Source organism: Triturus cristatus, chromosome 4_2 (assembly GCF_964204655.1).
Source record: "Triturus cristatus chromosome 4_2, aTriCri1.1, whole genome shotgun sequence".
Taxonomy (NCBI): Eukaryota; Metazoa; Chordata; class Amphibia; order Caudata; family Salamandridae; genus Triturus; species Triturus cristatus.
In genome coordinates, this window is record NC_140586.1 from 907312778 (window position 1) to 907318596 (window position 5819).

Sequence of the window (5819 nt, forward strand, 5' to 3'; positions counted from 1 at the left end):
AAATGGACCCTCATCGAGACTTCCAGGCAAGCTCGGCCATCTGGTCGCGCACAATGCTTTCCTATGGGGCGACCAGATGGCCGAGCTTGCCTGGAAGTCTCGAAGGGGGTCCCTCTGCCTCCCGGATCCCAGCGAGGGCTCCAGGAGGTCGGGTACATTCGTGCCTAGGGTCCCCTCTGTCTGAAGGGACGTGCGCGACCAGATGGCCGAAGGGGCTTGCGCGACCAGATGGCCAAGGGGACAGGCGCGACCAGATGGCCGAGGGGAAAGGGAAGGGGAAGCCTCCCCGGGCCCTCCGGACCCCGCCCCGGGCACCATGCCGCGTGGCAGGACCCCGGACGGAGCCCGGGGCGGGGAGGCCACCCTCCCCCGGGCCCCCAGGGGCCAATGAACCCAGACGAGCCTGGGGAGGCTCCCCGGACACAACGGAACCCTGCCCCGGGCCTTTGGCAGTGCCGCAGGCCGGGGGACGGGGCCCGGGGCCGGAGACCCCGACCCGGGGCCCAGCCGGGCCCCTGGACCCAGCCGGGGCTCCCGGGACCGCAGGCGCAGGGGAAGCCTCCCCGGGCCCTCCGGACCCCGCCCCGGGCACCCTGCCGCGCGGCAGGACCCGGGACGGAGCCCGGGGCGGGGAGGCCGCCCTCCCCGGGGCCCCCAGGGGCCAATGAACCCAGACAGGCCTGGGGAGGCTCCCCGGACACAACGGAACCCCGTCCCGGGCCTTTGGCAGTGCCGCAGGCCGGGGGGACGGGGCCCGGGGCCGGAGACCCCGACCCGGGGCCCGGCCGGGCCCCTGGACCCAGCCGGGGCTCCCGGGACCGCAGGCGCAGGGGAAGCCTCCCCGGGCCCTCCGGACCCCGTCCCGGGCACCCTGCCGCGCGGCAGGACCCGGGACGGAGCCCGGGGCGGGGAGGCCGCCCTCCCCGGGGCACCCAGGGGCCAATGAACCCAGACAGGCCTGGGGAGGCTCCCCGGACACAACGGAACCCCGTCCCGGGCCTTTGGCAGTGCCGCAGGCCTGGGGACGGGGCCCGGGGCCGGAGACCCCGACCCGGGGCCCGGCCGGGCCCCTGGACCCAGCCGGGGCTCCCGGGACCGCAGGCGAAGCCTCCCCGGGCCCTCCGGACCCCGTCCCGGGCACCCTGCCGCGCGGCAGGACCCGGGACGGAGCCCGGGGCGGGGAGGCCGCCCTCCTCGGGGCCCCCAGGGGCCAATTAACCCAGACAGGCCTGGGGAGGCTCCCCGGACACAACTGAACCCCGTCCCGGGCCTTTGGCAGTGCCACTGGCCGGGGGACGGGGCCCGGGGCCGGAGGCCCCGACCCGGGGCCCGGCCGGGCCCCTGGACCCAGCCGGGGCTCCCGGGACCGCAGGCGCAGGGGAAGCCTCCCCGGGCCCTCCGGACCCCGTCCCGGGCACCCTGCCGCGTGGCAGGACCCGGGACGGAGCCCGGGGCGGGGAGGCCGCCCTCCCCGGGGCCCCCAGGGGCCAATGAACCCAGACAGGCCTGGGGAGGCTCCCCGGACACAACGGAACCCCGTCCCGGGCCTTTGGCAGTGCCGCAGGCCGGGGGACGGGGCCCGGGGCCGGAGACCCCGACCCGGGGCCCGGCCGGGCCCCTGGACCCAGCCGGGGCTCCCGGGACCGCAGGCGCAGGGGAAGCCTCCCCGGGCCCTCCGGACCCCGTCCCGGGCACCCTGCCGTGCGGCAGGACCCGGGACGGAGCCCGGGGCGGGGAGGCCGCCCTCCCCGGGGCCCCCAGGGGCCAATGAACCCAGACAGGCCTGGGGAGGCTCCCCGGACACAACGGAACCCTGTCCCAGGCCTTTGGCAGTGCCGCAGGCCGGGGGACGGGGCCCGGGGCCGGAGACCCCGACCCGGGGCCCGGCCGGGCCCCTGGACCCAGCCGGGGCTCCCGGGACCGCAGGCGCAGGGGAAGCCACCCCGGGCCCTCCGGACCCCGTCCCGGGCACCCTGCCGCGCGGCAGGACCCGGGACGGAGCCCGGGGCGGAGAGGCCGCCCTCCCCGGGGCCCCCAGGGGCCAATGAACCCAGACAGGCCTGGGGAGGCTCCCCGGACACAACGGAACCCCGTCCCAGGCCTTTGGCAGTGCCGCAGGCCAGGGGACGGGGCCCAGGGCCGGAGACCCCGACCCAGGGCCCGGCCGGGCCCCTGGACCCAGCTGGGGCTCCCGGGACCGCAGGCGCAGGGGAAGCCTCCCCGGGCCCTCCGGACCCCGTCCCGGGCACCCTGCCGCGCGGCAGGACCCGGGACGGAGCCCGGGGCGGGGAGGCCGCCCTCCCCGGGGCCCCCAGGGGCCAATGAACCCAGACAGGCCTGGGGAGGCTCCCCGGACACAACAGAACCCCGTCCCAGGCCTTTGGCAGTGCCGCAGGCCGGGGGACGGGGCCCGGGGCCGGAGACCCCGACCCGGGGCCCGGCCGGGCCCCTGGACCCAGCCGGGGCTCCCAGGCCCGCAGGCGCAGGGGAAGCCTCCCCGGGCCCTCCAAGGCCCACCCCGGGCACCCTGCCGCGCGGCAGGACCCGGGACGGAGCCCGGGGCGGGGAGGCTGCCCTCCCCGGGGCCCCCAGGGGCCAATGAACCCAGACAGGCCTGGGGAGGCTCCCCGGACACAACGGAACCCCGTCCCAGGCCTTTGGCAGTGCCGCAGGCCGGGGGATGGGGCCCAGGGCCCGGCTGGGCCCCTGGAGCCAGCCGGGGCTCCCAGGCCCGCAGGCGCAGGGGAAGCCTCCCGGGACCATACGGACCCCTTGTCCCGGGCACCCTGCCACGCGGCAGTCCCGGGGACAGGACCGGGGCAGCATCCGGGCCCATCCAGCTGCCGGCTGAGGACCGAGAGGGGTCCCACAGTACCCTGTCCCTAGTAATCCGGAGGAAGGCTACATAGCGGTAGGGCTCCTGCCTGAACCATGGGCTCGGTGGGCTCTCTGCTTCCCGGGGGCTGGGGGACAGCGGCTGGGACTCGGGCACGGGGAGGACCGACGGAGCTCTCGGGCCCGGGCGCCCCGGGGGTAGGACTGCCCGGGACCCGTGGAGCCCATCCCTGGGCACTTTGCCACGCCGCGGGCCGGAGGAGTGAAGCCTGGGAGGATGTTGCCCGGGCGTTGCCCATCTGGTCCCCGGAAAAAGAACCGCCAGCCCCGGAGGGGTCTTCCGGCATAACCTGCCCATACTAATCCGGAGGAAGGCTACCCCCCTTTCTTGTAACCCACGCGCTCCGAGTGACGGAGGGGACCCTAGGCCCGGACGCGCCCGGCCTCCTGGAGCCCTGGCTGGGATCTGCGAGGCGAATGGACCCTCATCGGGACTTCCAGGCCGGCCCGGCCATCTGGTCGCCCCATTGGAAAGCATTGCGCGCGACCAGATGGCCGAGGGGAGAGGTGCAACAAGATGGACGGGACTGAAAGGACTCCCATCTGTCCAACCCCGAGCCTTCGCGCTAGGGTTCCTGCCTGCCCACGCAGGGCTCCGTGGCTGCAGGGCTCAGGGGCTGCAGGGCTCCAGGGCTGCAGGGCTGCAGGGCTCCGGTCCTGCAGGGCTCCAGGGCTCCGGGCTGAAGGGCTCCAGGGCTGCAGGGCTGCAGGGCTGCAGGCCTCGGTGGACGCCCGGGGGACCCATGGAGCCCGCCCTGGGCACTTTGCCTCGCCGCGGGCTGGAGGAGGGAGCACCGGATGCCCCGGGAAAGTGTCGTCCGGGCTTGGCCCATCTGGTCCCCGCCTGAGAACCGCAATCCCCAGGAGGGGTGTACCGGCATACCCTGCCCCTACTAATCCGGAGGAAGGCTACCCACCTTTCTTGTAACCCTCGCGCTCCGAGTGACGGAGGGGACCCTAGGCGCGGACGCGCCCGACCTCCTGGAGCCCTGTCTGGGATCCGCGAGGCGAATGGACCCTCATCGGGACTTCCAGGCCGGCCTGGCCATCTGGTCGCCCCATTGGAAAGCATTGCGCGCGACCAGATGGCCGAGGGGAGAGGTGCAACCAGATGGACGGGACTGACAGGACTCCCATCTGTCCAACCCCGAGCCTTCGCGCTAGGGTTCCCGCCTGCCCACGCAGGGCTCCGTGGCTGCAGGGCTCCGGGGCTGCAGGGCTCCAGGGCTGCAGGGCTCCGGGCCTGCAGGGCTCTGGGCCTGCAGGGCTCCGGGGCTGCAGGGCTCCGGGGCTGCAGGGCTCCGGGCCTGCAGGGCTCCGGGCCTGCAGGGCTCCAGAGCTCCAGGGCTCCGGGCTGAAGGGCTCCAGGGCTGCAGGGCTTTGGGGCTGCAGGGCTCCGGGGCTGCAGGGCTCCGGGCCTGCAGGGCTCCGGGGCTGCAGGGCTCCGGGCCTGCAGGGCTCCAGGGCTCCAGGGCTCCGGGCTGAAGGGCTCCAGGGCTGCAGGGCTGCAGGGCTTTGGGGCTGCAGGCCTCGGTGGACGCCCGGGGGACCCATGGAGCCCGCCCTGGGCACTTTGCCTCGCCGCGGGCTGGAGGAGGGAGCACCGGACGCCCCGGGGAAGTGTCGTCCGGGCTTGGCCCATCTGGTCCCCGCCTGAGAACCGCAATCCCCAGGAGGGGTGTACCGGCATACCCTGCCCCTACTAATCCGGAGGAAGGCTACCCACCTTTCTTGTAACCCTCGCGCTCCGAGTGACGGAGGGGACCCTAAGCGCGGACGCGCCCGACCTCCTGGAGCCCTGGCTGGGATCCGCGAGGCGAATGGACCCTCATCGGGACTTCCAGGCCGGCCCGGCCATCTGGTCGCCCCATTAGAAAGCATTGCGCGCGACCAGATGGCCGAGGGGAGAGGTGCAACCAGATGGACGGGACTGACAGGACTCCCATCTGTCCAACCCCGAGCCTTCGCGCTAGGGTTCCCGCCTGCCCACGCAGGGCTCCGTGGCTGCAGGGCTCCGTGGCTGCAGGGCTCCGGGGCTGCAGGGCTCCAGGGCTGCAGGGCTCTGGGCCTGCAGGGCTCTGGGCCTGCAGGGCTCCGGGGCTCCGGGCCTGCAGGGCTCCGGGCCTGCAGGGCTCCAGGGCTCCGGGCTGAAGGGCTCCAGGGCTGCAGGGCTTTGGGGCTGCAGGCCTCGGTGGCTGCAGGGCTCCGGGGCTGCAGGGCTCCGGGCCTGCAGGGCTCCGGGGCTGCAGGGCTCCGGGCCTGCAGGGCTCCAGGGCTCCGGGCTGAAGGGCTCCAGGGCTGCAGGGCTTTGGGGCTGCAGGCCTCGGTGGATGCCCGGGGGACCCATGGAGCCCGCCCTGGGCACTTTGCCTCGCCGCGGGCTGGAGGAGGGAGCACCGGACGCCCCGGGGAAGTGTCGTCCGGGCTTGGCCCATCTGGTCCCCGCCTGAGAACCGCAATCCCCAGGAGGGGTGTACCGGCATACCCTGCCCCTACTAATCCGGAGGAAGGCTACCCACCTTTCTTGTAACCCTCGCGCTCCGAGTGACGGAGGGGACCCTAGGCGCGGACGCGCCCGACCTCCTGGAGCCCTGGCTGGGATCCGCGAGGCGAATGGACCCTCATCGGGACTTCCAGGCAGGCCCGGCCATCTGGTCGCCCTATTGGAAAGCATTGCGCGCGACCAGATGGCCGAGGGAAAGGTGCGACCAGATGGCCGGGACCGAAAGGACTCCCAGCTGCCCACACCGAGCCATAGCGGTAGGGCTCCTGCCTGCCCTTGCAGGGCTCCGGGGCTCTGCACCAGGGTCCCTTGTCCCGGGCAGATGGACACTTGGCAGGCCGCAGGACGTGGGATCCCAGGCCCTGACCAAACATCAGGAGGCCCGGGGCCGGTCCCTGCTTCTCAACGCAGCCAGGCCGGG